The sequence below is a fragment of the Bombyx mori genome, chromosome W, assembly GCF_030269925.1.
Source record: "Bombyx mori chromosome W, ASM3026992v2".
Taxonomy (NCBI): domain Eukaryota; kingdom Metazoa; phylum Arthropoda; class Insecta; order Lepidoptera; family Bombycidae; genus Bombyx; species Bombyx mori.
This window is the reverse complement of record NC_085135.1, coordinates 1,796,209-1,811,315: the sequence shown is the minus strand read 5'-3', so window position 1 is coordinate 1,811,315 and position 15,107 is coordinate 1,796,209. Positions and strand designations below refer to the sequence as shown.

The window sequence follows — 15,107 nt, the reverse complement described above, 5'->3', positions numbered from 1 at the left end:
CTATGCGCCATTTTCGGAACCACTGTCCTAGGGCTAGGGCTGCCCTCTGAAGCTTCTTCGTGATTAGGGACTTGTTTCTACTGGAATAGTAAACAGTCGTGTCGTCGGCGAATAAAGCTAAATGGGTCGGCGGCGACAGGGGAATATCGTTGACGAATAAGCTAAATAGGAGGGGTGAGAGGACAGAGCCTTGCGGGACTCCAGCTGTGAGAGGTCGTGGGGAGGAGCGGGTTCCCTCGACTCGATATCGAAAACAGCGGTTCGACAACAAGTCCCGTATGATGAGCACGAGACTATCCGGCACGCCCATGTTGAATAGTTTGAAAATCAAACCATTGTGCCAGACTTTGTCGAACGCTTTTGCGACCTCGAAGAAGAGAGCTCCCGTGTATAACGGTTTTGGTCGATTAAGCCCCACAAGAATGTACTCCGTGAGGCGGTGCACCTGTTGAATGCATGAGTGATTTGTACGGAATCCGAATTGTTCATCGATGATAATGCCCTTGGATGAGACGAAGTCTCTGAGGCGTTTGTAGAGCAGACGCTCATACAGTTTGCCTAGAGACATGAGGAGGCTAATCGGGCGGTAGCTCGTCGGATGATTTTTTGGTTTACCGGGTTTATGTATGCCGATAACGTCCGCTTCTTTCCACTCCGCGGAAAAGATACAGTTCGCCATAGCGGCATTGAAAATAGATGCCAACATCACGATGAGTTGGACGGGTAGAAGTTTAATAACGCGGTTAGATATACCGTCGGAACCGGGAGCCTTGCGAGGACGTAGGTCTTTGATCAAGTCTTTAACTTCCATCGGGGTGACGGGTGGTAACGCATCCGAGGGTGGCAAGGAGGCTCTGCGTTCTACCTCACTGTCTACTAATTCTACATGAACAGGGTCCACGGATTGAGTGCTGGGCGTGCACTGGGTTTGCAATGTATCGGCCAGCAGCTCTGCTTTTTCGTCATCATCAAACGCCGCGAGTCGGCCTGAGGGGCCTACGAGGGGGGGCATAGTTACTACCGTATCCGATTTGAGAGTACGAGCTAAGCGGTAGTAAGACCTTTGGGAGGGCGCGAGTCCTTCTAAGAAACCAGACCATCTGGCATCTCGGACTTCGGCGATGCGAGACTTTACGTCGCGTTGTAGGGCACGCATTCGAATACGATTATCCACGGTAGGATACCTATCGTAGGCGCGGATCGAGGCGTTCTTAGCTCTAAGGAGTTCCCTAATATCGTCGGACAATTTGAAGCGGTGAAGGAAGTCCTCCGCTACAACTTGCTTAGATGACCTATCTAATGTCGAGGTGATGTGTGACGTTAAGATGTCTATGGCTTCAGCGGTATCCTGAGGAGACGGGGTAGAGTCCGGGCTAAACGGGAGCGATGGTGGATCAGATTCAGCCAGGCTGATGCCCAGCGTGTGCCAATCCACCACAGTCCTCGTGACGGGAACGGAATCGGGAGCGCGACCGAGCTTCTTAACGACGGGACGGTGGTCTGAATCTAACTCTGAAACTACTTCGATCGAGTGTCAGCGCAGAGTTACGTTTTTTAATAACGCTATGTCGAGTATATCCGGGCGATGCGCGATATTTAGCGGGTAGTGAGTCGGGGTTAGCGGAGCGACGATATCGAAGGCGAGATCATCGACTAACGCGTCAAGCCGCCTGCCATTCGGGGTTGTGGTGAGTGAGTTCCACCTGACGTGTTTACAATTTAGGTCGCCCGCCAGAATGACAGAACTTCCCATGCCGAGCAGCGCCTCGATATCACTGCTTAGAACGATCTTATCCGGTGGAAGATAAACGGACGCGATAACGATCGGCGCGTGTCCAGTCAGTGAGATTCGGCATACTGATGCTTCGATGTTAGAAGGCGCGGGGGAGTCGAGTGGGATGCAGTGCAGGGCTCGTCTATAGTAAACGACGGTACCACCACCACGAGCAGTGAGCCTGTCGTTCCTAACCATGTTATAGTTCGCGATTTTAGGGTCGCGGCGCGCGGGCTTAAGCAGGGTCTCCTGCACCAAAAAGATGTCAATTTGATGGTCACGCAAAAAATCACAAACCTGATCACGTTGATTTGCGAGACCGTAAGCGTTAAAAAATCCTATCGTCACGGATAGGGGCTTTATTCTACTTATGTACGCCATTGATTACCGGCGGAGTGAGGGGAGGACGTACGTATTTAACGACGCGTATACGTCAGCGTATTCTTGCACAACGGCGATGAAGTGTTGTGCAGTGGAGGCGGCGCGAATGGCGTCACCCAAAGCATTAACACGCTCAAAGTTGATCGACTGAAAAAAGTCGATCGCTAGAGCGAGATTATCGGACGCGAAATTAAGTTCTGTCTCTCTTCCAAAGGTACTACTAACTTCCATTCTTTCCTTTAATAAATTATATTTAGATTTGCAATTTCTAAATAATTTGTTATCTTTATATAAATAATTACGGAATTCAGAAGGATGTTTTTGACAATTATTAATTAAATTATTATACCATTGGTCTGAACTGGTGTTAATTACATTAATATTCTCAACTTTGATTCGAGACAAAGCATCAGGTATTATGTTTTCTTTGCCTTTTCTGTGCATTATCTCGAAATCAAATTGACTAACGGCCGTTTTCAATAACCTATCTATCCCTAGTTTCGGTTACTAAAGATAGACAAATCTATATTTTTGTCCTTACTTACGTTCCAATAACCTATCGACGGGCAGCAGTTCCTATCGGATTTATCTATCCATCGTCGGGAGGACGGATAACCTGCTAAAGATAGAACGCTCATACAAATCGTGCTTACTTCCGTTTCAATATGAGTTTTAAGTAACTCTCCGGTAGGCGGCGCTATCTCTAGTATGGGCATTCGCTTATCTGTCAAAATCGGCCGGTTACATGTTTATCTTTCGAAAGTAAATCGCTATAATTTAATAATTGTTTCTCTTCATATTGGCATATTGTAGCAGTGATGATAGTGATATGGAATTATTTCAAATGATAATGGATTGTGATGCAGATAGTGATAGTGAGGCCGATATCATATGGTTAGGAAAATAAAGATCGTCTGAATTACATGGCGAAGATCAATAATTACGAATTTGACTATAGATTTCTGAGCAAAGGTGTTGTGAATGAATTGATTAATTTAATGAGACCATATTTGAGTGTAACGTCAAAAAGGTAAGATAAATTTTAACCATAAAAGTACTCGTTATTACAACTTATATTTGTTTATAGCAATAGCAAAATTATACCTAATTTTTGTTGTGTTACAAAATCACACTCAACAGGAATTCTATAATACTGCTGGATTCCCATGGTGCCCTAAATGACATTCATATACTAATACAATAACCTGGTAGGCTATTTACCTTCATTCTTATTACACACTAATACCTCTACATTTTATATTTGTGTTACAGATTCAAATATAGGAGAGGAATTTAGAAATAGAAAAAGAGTATTTTGAATGTGTAATTTGTGTGCAATGCATCATTGATGTTTCAAAATGTTGTTGCTTGATGGCCTGGGTCTACTCATGATACAACTATAATTAACCATTCCGATTGAAAAGGTATTTCTTATTTATATTACCTTATTTATATTATTATTATTATATATTATTATTATATTTTTATTTATTTATATTATATATTTAGGTGTTTATATGAATTTAATATGACACTATTATAATAAATTATCTACATATCAAGAGAACATTGATAACAAGGTGGACTTGGAAATTCCTATTTGCTTGCCGATAGAGGCTATCCCCACAACCCTATCTTTTAACGTGATTAATTAACCCACATACTCAATCGGAACGATTTAAAATGAATCACATATTAAAACAAGAAATACTATAGAGAGGTAATCTTTTTTTTTAGTTAAGAGCTTGTTATACTGTATTGTAAAATAATTTAAGCGAATAATGTATAATTTTCAGATGCATTGGTGTTTGTAAAAGAAGACTCCCTGTATATCATTGAAAAGTAGATTAAAACTAGAAAATATGCAAGCTGTTATTATAGCTGCCACGCTGCATAATATCGTCAGAAGTATGAATTTAGAAGAATTAGAATCAGAAATTTCAGTCGCAGATACATTACAGGAAAATAATATAATTGTTCATAACAATTTTTCAAAACTTACATCTGAAATACAACTATGTACTTATAAATAATTGCTTCCAAAGATAATTTATAAAATAAACTCCAAAGATAATTTGACTATTTTTTATTTTCCAAAATGATAATTACATGGTAGTTAGTACATGCAAGATATTTAATTTAGAATTTGTACATATACTTAAAAAACTATCTAACATAAAATTATTATTGCCTACTTAATTTATGAAATTTAATATTCCTTTTAAGTAATTTTTAATTTTTTATATTATCTAAATCTAACTTAACTTTTGCTACCCTTTTCTTTATTTTCCAAGTCAAGTCTCTTTTTTGCTATTAGATATTCTGCTAATGCATTGTCCCTATGCTAGCCTTGCATTTCTTTTCTTCCACCTTGTTTCCGCTTGGCTGTAAAAGTGTTAAAAATATTATATGTGACCTACAACAATGTGCATGCTTTATCCAAAATTTCATCTGCAATCCTTACCACCTCCAGCCTGTAACAAAGAGCATAATTATTTCAAATACTACGGCAACCTGAAGAAAAAATCATGTTTATCAATGTGTTATTAGAGACAAACAATCAACTAATTATACTAACCTTACTAAGGTTGTTTCTTATGTTGCCGTAGCGTTCTTTAAGTTTTCCCATTTTAGTCGAAGCTGCGATGGAGTTCGTGGGAAACGACGAATCGACGAATTAAAATCATTTACAAGGGTTTGCCAAGCCTGCTCCTTCAATTTATTGTTTGTGGCATTTGTTGCCTTATTATTGAAATGTTTTTTCGCCGCCACAAGTTCTGCTAGAGTCATCGTCTCATCTTTTGTCATGGGTGCTGCCTTTCTTGACTGAAAAAGATATATTTTCTAAACTTGAACTCAAAGTTTTCAAAGTAAAATTATTATTATCAATGTAGTTCATAGATACTTACAGAGTTCATTTTATTTCACTGTAGCTCTTTAATTACACACTTAGAATTATAAACGAAAGTTTTAAAGCGTTTTGGAGGTAAGTCATCATCTAATATAGTAGGTAAACAATAGAAAAACAAACAAAAGAAACTGATCACTGCTTATTGGCAAACGGACTGTCAAAACGTTTCGTTTCATAATTTCGACTAGGATAAAAATAGCAATACGTCCAATTTAAAAAAATCTACATATGTTTTTATTACTTTTTGTTATAAACAAATGTGTTTATGATAGTCTACAATATGCTGGTTAAATTATAGTTATAATTTAGAATAAAATAAAATAAGTCTTGATCCTGATGTTGTTTCGTATTTGTAGTAGAACGAAACGTATCAAGAGGCTCGGATAAATCGGAGGGAAGAAGCTATCTACTGTTGGTTAAAGAGAGATAGCACTTATCCGTGATTGTGAAACGCAAACTAAGGATAGATACGCTCTTGCTGATATTCGGAGATAGCTATCTATCCGAAAACTCAGATACGTTATTGAAAACGGCCGTAAGACGAAGGCTCCACCTAGCTAATCGACCGGATGGGTTCTTCAACTTACTGAACCATAACAACGATGCGTGGTCAATAATAAGTTTACATCGACTACCTTCTACATAGCCTCTGTATTGTTCTAAACCAAATATAACTGCAAGTAATTCCCTTTTCGTAGTACTATAATTTACTTCGTTTTTATTTAGGGTACGGCTGCAATACGCTATGGGATGCTCCACGCCATCATGCGATTGCGTGAGGACAGCCCCAATAGCATATGCAGACGCATCCGTATGAATTGAAAAATAAAGTGAGAAATCAGGACACTTAAGTATGGGGGCAGACACGAGAGCTGTTTTTAATTTAGTGAAAGCAATCTCGGCCTCCTTACTCCATACTAACTTCACCTTCTTACTCGTGAGGCGAGTAAGTGGTCTAGATAATTTAGAAAAATCACAAATAAACCTCCTGTACCATCCTGCCATTCCTATGAATCTTTTCAAGTCCTTCACATCTTTTGGAACAGGATAATTTAATATTTTATCAATTTTACCGGGATCTGTATGCAAACCATGTTTATCCACAACATAACCTAAATATTTCAACTCATTTCGGAAAAAGTTTGATTTTTCCATGTTAATTGTTAAATTAGCGAATTTAAGTTTATTGAACACCCTATTTAATAAAGATATATGCTCTTCAAACGAGGAAGAAATACATATTATATCGTCTTGGTAACAGAAAATTTTATTATTAAATTCTGGTCCAAATAATTTATCCATCAGCCTTTGCATAGTTGCCGAAGCTCCTACTAAACCAAAGCACATGCCGTTAAACTGAAATAAGCCTTTTTTAGGTACAGTGAAAGCCGTTTTTTCAGCTGACGACTTACCATCAAAAGGAATCTGCCAGTAGGCGGAACTAAGGTCAATTGAAGATAGATATTTCGCGTCTCTAAGGTTGTCTAAAATTTGACTGATATAAGGTAAAGGATAAGCATCGGGTTTAGTGATTTCATTTAATTTCCTACTATCAAGACACAGTCTCGTGGAACCATTTGACTTTTGTATCATCACCACAGGATAATTCCATGGTGACTGCGGTGGAGAAACAACATTTAGCTTCAACATTTTATCCAACTCATCTTCCAAAAGTTTTTGTTTGACAGGGGAGAGTGGATAGTACCTCTGTTTAATAGGTTGATGTTCACCTGTATCTATGGTATGTTTTGCTAAATGTGTTCGGCCTAAACCAACTACTTCGGTATTAATTGAGTTGAATTTAGTTTTTATGTTTTCCACAATTCTGCGCTGATTAGAATTTAAAGAATCTAAGTCGATCAATCCTTTTTTTTTTTTTTTTTTTTATGATTGAAACTTTACTGGTGGCCCGAAGGCCTTTCCAGTTTCACCAGGACAGGTGGGCGAGCAAAGGCTCAGCCAAGAGGGGTGGGATTTGCTAACAACTGCCCGAGCGCCTCCGAAGGAGACCTAACAACTCAAGAGCAATTGTTTCGCGAATGAATCTACTACCGGATCGGAATCGCGACCCGCTGAGAAGATCCGGCGAGAAACTCAGCGGGCTGATGCATGGGTTAGGTTGCACGTCGACCTCTTTGTCGAGTTCGACGAGTACGGTTACCGGGGTCCCTAAGCCTGCCCCTAGTATTAGAGCTGAAGGCATCTAATGCAAAGGTTATTGGATCTGATGGATCCGTAAGGACGTGTCTAGGGCGTCGACGGTGACTGGCTCCTGCATGATCAGGATTCGGGGAGTAGTCAGCGGCGGCAACGATAAGGCGATTATCATGACGCATAGCCTTATCGAAGTATCGTTCCGACGCTGACTTCATGTATTTCCGAATTGATTCGAGGCCCAGGTCGTCGTGTAGGTCAACGTTCCTCACGAACCACGGAGCCCCGACAGCTAACCTGCAAAAGCGGGATTGTAGGGATTGGAGGGTGTCTATGTGTGTGCGGGCCGCGTGAGCGAACACCACACTCGCGTAAGTCATGACGGGCCTTATGCAAGCTTTGTAAAGTGTCACCTTGTTCCGAAGGGACATTTTACTCCGCTTACAGATCATGGGGTAGAGTCTACCGAGAATAAACGCGGCACGGTCACGGACTGATTTTATATGCGGGCGGAATGTCATCGATGCATCCAGGGTAACGCCCAGGTACTTGACCTTCCTGGCCCAGGGTATGGGTTGTCTAAAGAGAGTAATCGGGGGTGTGAGATTCCTCCTCCTAATCCGGGAGGAAATCCGTGTGGAGCTTCCCCTCTGAAATAGCACCGCAGTACTTTTCGCTGGGTTGATGTCTATGCGCCATTTTCGGAACCACTGTCCTAGGGCTAGGGCTGCGCTCTGAAGCTTCTTCGCGATTAGGGACTTATTTCAGTAAGAATAGTAAACAGTCGTATCGTCGGCGAATAAAGCTAAATGGGTCGGCGGCGACCGGGGAATATCGTTGACGAATAAGCTAAATAGGAGGGGTGAGAGGACAGAGCCTTGCGGGACTCCAGCTGTGAGAGGTCGTGGGGAGGAGCGGGTTCCCTCGACTCGATATCGAAAAGAGCGGTTCGACAAGAAGTCCCGTATGATGAGCACGAGACTATCCGGCACGCCCATGTTGAATAGTTTGAAAATCAAACCATTGTGCCAGACTTTGTCGAACGCTTTTGCGACGTCGAAGAAGAGAGCTCCCGTGTATAACGGTTTTGGTCGATTAAGCCCCACAAGAATGTGCTCCGTGAGGCGGTGCACCTGTTGAACGCATGAGTGATTTGTACGGAATCCGAATTGTTCATCGATGAGAATGCCCTTGGATGAGACGAAGTCTCTGAGGCGTTTGTAGAGCAGACGCTCATACAGTTTGCCTAGAGACATGAGGAGGCTAATCGGGCGGTAGCTCGTCGGATGATTTTTTGGTTTACCGGGTTTATGTATGCCGATAACGTCCGCTTCTTTCCACACCGCGGGAAAGATACAGTTCGCCATAGCGGCATTGAAAATAGATGCCAACATCACGATGAGCTGGACGGGTAGAAGTTTAATAACGCGGTTAGATATACCGTCGGAACCGGGAGCCTTGCGAGGACGTAGGTCTTTGATCAAGTCTTTAACTTCTATCGGGGTGACGGGTGGTAACGCATCCGATGGTGGCAAGGAGGCTCTGCGTTCTACCTCACTGTCTACTAATTCTACATGAACAGGGTCCACGGATTGAGTGCTGGGCATGCACTGGGTTTGCAATGTATCGGCCAGCAGCTCTGCTTTTTCGTCATCATCGAACGCCGCGAGTCGGCCTGAGGGGCCTACGAGGGGGGGCATAGTTACTACCGTATCCGATTTGAGAGTACGAGCTAAGCGGTAGTAAGACCTTTGGGAGGGCGCGAGTCCTTCTAAGAAATCAGACCATCTGGCATCTCGGACTTCGGCGATGCGAGACTTTACGTCGCGTTGTAGGGCACGCATTCGAATACGATTTTCCGCGGTAGGATACCTGTCGTAGGCGCGTATCGAGGCGTTCTTAGCTCTAAGGAGTTCCCTAATATCGTCGGACAATTTGAAGCGGTGAAGGAAGTCCTCCGCTACAACTTGTTTCGATGACCTATCTAATGTCGAGGTGATGTGTGACGTTAAGATGTCTATGGCTTCAGCGGTATCCTGAGGAGACGGGATAGAGTCCGGGTTAAACGGGAGCGATGGTGGATCAGATTCAGCCAGGCTGATGCCCAGCGTGTGCCAATCCACCACAGTCCTCGTGACGGGAACGGAATCGGGAGCGCGACCGAGCTTCATAACGACGGGACGGTGGTCTGAATCTAACTCTGAAACTACTTCGATCGAGTGTAAGCGCAGAGTTACGTTTTTTAATAACGCTATGTCGAGTATATCCGGGCGATGCGCGATGTTTAGCGGGTAGTGAGTCGGGGTTAGCGGAGCGACGATATCGAAGGCGAGATCATCGACTAACGCGTCAAGCCGCCTGCCATTCGGGGTTGTGGTGTGTGAGTTCCACCTGATGTGTTTACAATTTAGGTCGCCCGCCAGAATGACAGAGCTCCCCATACCGAGCAGCGCCTCGATATCACTGCTTAGAACGATCTTATCCGGTGGAAGATAAACGGACGCGATAACGATCGGCGCGTGTCCCGTCAGTGAGATTCGGCACACTGATGCTTCGATTTTAGCGAGCGCGGGAGGATCGAGCGGGACGCAATGCAGGGCTCTTCTATAGTAAATGACGGTACCACCACCACGGGCAGAGAGCCTGTCGTTCCTAACCATGTTATAGTTCGCGATTTTAGGGTCACGGCGCGCGGGCTTAAGTAGGGTCTCCTGCACTAAAAAGATATCAATTTGATGGTCACGCAAAAAGTCAGAAACCTGATCACGTTGATTTGCGAGACCGTAAGCGTTAAAAAATCCTATCGTTACGGATAGGGGCTTTATTCTACTTATATACGCCATTGATTACCGGCGGAGTGAGGGGAGGACGTACGTATTTAATGACGCGTATACGTCGGCGTTGTGAAGTCATAGGATGGCCGGGTTGTGTCATATATATATTTTATATTAAAACGACGAGCTCTGCGTGTGACTTGTTTTATTGGCGGAAGTAGTCTGACTCTGTTGCCATAGATTAGGTACATTCTTTACCTGACATCTCCCCTTTTAAGTTATAGACTAAACTTATTTTTAAGGTAAGTACAATACTTTTCTTATATGACTAATTTTCTTAGTAGCTAAGACATTATGAAATATGACTGACTATTTACAAACAATACTTAAATTAATATCTTATGAACTTATGACTAATAATTACAAAAGCGTTGAGGAGGTCTAATAATACGTCCGGAACGTGTTGTTTTGGGTAATTGACTAATATCTTTTCCTTGTTTAGGTATCACTGTTTCTTTGGAGACTGGAACTACAGGTTTTAGTATGCGCTCCCGATTTCTCCTGAATGTTCCTTCTGGGGACTGAATAGTATAACTACGAGGTTCGTTTTCTGCTTGTTTTATACGACCTGGAACCCATGAACTATTGGGCTTGTGTTTGAAATATATTTTATCACCAACTTGTAAATCTGACAATTGTTTTGTGTGTTTATTATAATAAAACGTTGAATATTCTTTCTGCTTTTCAATATTTTTAGATAATATTTTAATATCGACTAGTGAAGGTGATAATTGAGTGTCTGTGACTGGTATTTTAGTGCGTAAACATCTAGACATACATAATTGTGCTGGAGAATAACCACTTTGTTTTGGTGTATTCCTGTACATAAGCAATGCAATGTAAGGATCTGTATTGTCTGCTTTACATTTATTCAATATATGCTTAACTGTACCAATTGTTCTTTCAACCATACCATTTGACCGACTGAAATATGGACTTGACTTTATATGCTTAATATTCCAATCAATTGTAAATAAATGAAACTCTTTGGAATTAAAAGGTGGACCATTATCACTAATCATAGTTTCAGGTATGCCATGTCTAGAGAAAATTGACTTTAATTGAGTTATGACTGATATAGCATTTGAGCTACTATTTAATATGGCTATTTCTGCATATTTTGAGAAATAATCAACTACAATTAAGTACTTTTTACTATCAAAATCAAATAAATCTATTCCTACTTTATTCCAAGGCAAAAGTTTATAGTCATGATGAATAATAGGTTGCTTGGAATTATTTCTTCTATAAGTAAGACATGTATGACATTGGTTAATATATTTTTCAATATCATTGCTCATTTGTGGCCAAAAGACTGAAGATTTTGCCAGACGTATGGAACTGTTTATACCTAAGTGTCCTTCATGTACTAATTTTATAACATAATCTCTCATATTTTCAGGAATTACTATCTTATCACTCATTAATATAATATTATTTTTGACTACATGCAATTTGTCTTTTAAAGAAAAATAAGGTTTAATTGACTGATTAACTGACTTTTTATGTTCAGGCCATCCATTTTGACAATAAAATACAATTTTAGACAATGTTGGATCCTTAGTTATTGACTCTTGAAGTTCCTGAAGTTTTTCTTGACTTATTGACAAATCAGATACAATTAGATTAATATGTAAATCAATATCACTATCTAAATCTAATAATGTATTATCAGGAAGAGGTGCTCTGGACAAAGTATCAGCAATATATAGATATTTGCCTGATTTATATACAACATTAAGATCATATGGCTGTAAACGCAACATTATTCTCTGTAGCCTAGGTGGAATATCCTGTAATGATTTCTTAAACATACTTATCAGTGGCTTATGGTCAGTTTCAACTTTAATTTGTCTCCCATATACATACTGGTGGAACTTTATACAACCAAATAAAATAGATAGGAGTTCTTTTTCTATTTGTGCATAATTTTGTTGACTTTTAGTTAATGAAGCTGAGGCATATGCTATTGGCTGATTATCATGTAATATGACTGCTCCCATGGCGTTTTTAGATGCATCGACTGATAATGTAATTTCTTTATTGGGATTATAATATGCCAACACTGGACTGTCTGTTATAAGCAGCTTAATTTTATTAAATTCAGCTTCATGTTTTTCAGACCAAATCCAATCACTATTTTTTGACAAAAGTGATCTAAGAAGACTGTTTTCTTTAGACAAATGAGGTATGAAAGGACTAAGATAATTGACCATACCCATAAATCTTTGTAACTCATTGACACAAGTCGGAATTGACATTTTACAAATTGCTTTGACTTTTGAAGGATCAACTTTGACTCCTTCTTGACTGAAGATATGTCCTAAATATTTAACTTCTTTACAACATATTGAAGATTTTTCTTTGTTAAATTTAATATTTAATTCACGAGCTCTATTGAATACTTTTTGAAGTGCCTCATTATGTTCTTCCATAGTTTTTCCAAAAATTAGAAAATCGTCCATCATTACCTTGACATTATTTATATCACTAAACCGTTTAACCATTTCGCGATGAAAAATTTCTGGAGCAGCATTAATACCAAATGGAAGTCGGGTAAATCTATATCTTCCAAAAGGAGTAATGAATGTACAGAGCTTTGATGTGGTCTCTGTGAGACGCATCATCCAGTAACCTTTATTAGCATCTAAGGTTGAAAAATATTTTGCACCTGTGAGATCTGACTTTATTTCATCTATAGTAGGAAATTGGTAATGAGACCTTAAAATTGCCTGATTAAGTTTACGAGGGTCTATACATAACCTTAATGAACCATCTTTTTTGGTAGTAATGACTAAAGAACTTATCCATTCAGTTGGCTCTTCTACCCGACAAATAACACCATCCTTTTCTAACTCATCAAGTTCTTTTTTCAATCTATTCTTTATTTGAAATGGAATGCGTCTGCATGCATCCACAGAAGGCTTGCAATCAGGCTTAAGTTTTAATTCACACTCAAAATCTTTTAGACACCCTAGTCCTACAAAAAGTTCACTATAATTACCTAATATTTGACTTGGGACAAAATTGACTTTATACAGCCTCTTAATAAGATTCATCTCTTTACAACTGTCTCGACCTAGGACATTTTGTGTATACAGATCAACAATGTGAAAAGTAATATTATAACTTTGTGCATTGTGATATACTTTTAAAGTGCATTGACCTACTGTGGGTATTATTTCACCACTGTATGATGATAATTTATGTATACTCTTTGATATACTGTCTAAGGGAGATCCTAACTGATGAAAAGTTTTTAAATTCAATATGTTAGTATCAGCACCTGTGTCTAGTAGAAAAGTAACATTATGACTATTTATTGATAAATTTATCTGCCATGACTCTTTGTTTACATTATTGACATAAATTGTTCCCATATGTAGCCTATTATTTGTGTCTATATTGGGACTATGGCCTTCAGTTTCTACAAAATGGACATTTTTATTCTTACATGCTACTGCAAAATGATTATATTTGCCACAATTTTTACATTTTACCCCTAAGCCTGGACATTTATACCTATGTACTTGTAAGCACCTACCACATTTTCCGTTTACTTGGTTATTTGACTGTTGTCTGGAACTAGACGTATGTCTGCTCTGGCTTGACTGTAGATCTCTTGCATGTGAAGAACTAGTTGACTGCCTTTGTCTTCTATAACTGGAATTAGACTGGACCTGCCCGATGAATGAAGTTTCTTCCAATAATTTAGCTTGTTGCCTGGTCGTCTCCAACTGCTTGGCTAATTGAACAGCTTGGTCAAGTGTCTCCGGCTTTTGTATAAGAATTTTTTCTTTTATGTATTGGTTTTTTGCATGTAGATTCCAGCTAAATATATCTCTAACTAGGTCATCTTCCAATGAATCAAAGTTACATTGTCTGCCAATATTTTTTAAATCTGTTACATAGTTGTCTATCGATTCTTCGAGATTTTGTCTTCGATTGAATAGTTTATGACGTTCCATTGTCACATTTATTTGAGGAATGAAGTGATTACTAAATTTCGACGCTAATTCTTCAAAGGATATTGTATCTATATCGACATTAAATTAATAAAATATCACTAACGCGTCTTGTCCAATGTGATATAACAAAATGGCGACTTTGCGTTGATCGCATTCATCTTCCAGATTATTAGCTCGCATGTATATTTTAAGTTGAGTATACCAGTTTTTCCAAGTTAAGGGCATGTTTGAGCTTCTCATATCTAAGGGTTGGAGTCCATATGTGACTGATGTAGCTTTATATTGTGACTTACTTGCGCGTCCCTGTCCGCCATGTTGTGTGTCTTCGACTTTATCCATTTTAAACATTATTTCTCGGATATTTTCGTATTTTTATATAATATTTTTCAAATTCCTTGCTTCTGACACCATGTGAAGTCATAGGATGGCCGGGTTGTGTCATATATATATTTTATATTAAAACGACGAGCTCTGCGTGTGACTTGTTTTATTGGCGGAAGTAGTCTGACTCTGTTGCCATAGATTAGGTACATTCTTTACCTGACAGGCGTATTCTTGCACAACGGCGATAAAGTGTTGTGCAGTGGAGGCAGCGCGAATGGCGTCGCCCAAAGCGTTAACGCGCTCAAAGTTGATCGACTGAAAGAAGTCGATCGCTAAAGCGAGATTTTCGGACGCGGTCGGAGGGCAAGTCGCGAGAGAGGGACGATTCGCGGGGGCGGGACGAATCGCGGAGGAGGGAGTTGTAGCCGTGTTCGTGTACGGCAGCGGTTTTGCCCAGGCCGAGAAACTGGGCACCGCCGCCGGAACGAACGCTGGCTTAGCCTGCGACGCAGAGGGTGCCGAGGCTTTGATGTCTGGGCCGGAAGCTCGGAGGCGGTTTTGGCGGGCGACGCGGCGATTTATTTTAGGGGCTCGGGGGCAACCACGGTAATTCGCGGGGTGACCCTGTGTTCGACACAGGACGCAGCTAGGCGGTTCCGTCGCGGTTTTTTGGTCGCGAGCGCAGAGGGCCGTGGCGTGATCGCCCAAACACTTAACACATCGGGGGCGCGCGTGACAGTTACGGGAAGAGTGCCCGTACA

The 15,107-nt window shown here is 40.5% G+C and overlaps 1 long non-coding RNA gene across 1 annotated transcript; it reads left to right on the top strand.

The window, feature by feature from the left end:
* Window positions 1-2,617: 2,617 nt before the first annotated feature.
* LOC134201779 (uncharacterized) lies at window positions 2,618-4,229 on the top strand. The gene is made up of 3 exons (XR_009977039.1): window positions 2,618-3,185; window positions 3,428-3,579; window positions 3,952-4,229. It is a non-coding gene; the product is annotated as an uncharacterized LOC134201779 (long non-coding RNA).
* The last annotated feature ends 10,878 nt before the right edge of the window (window positions 4,230-15,107 follow it).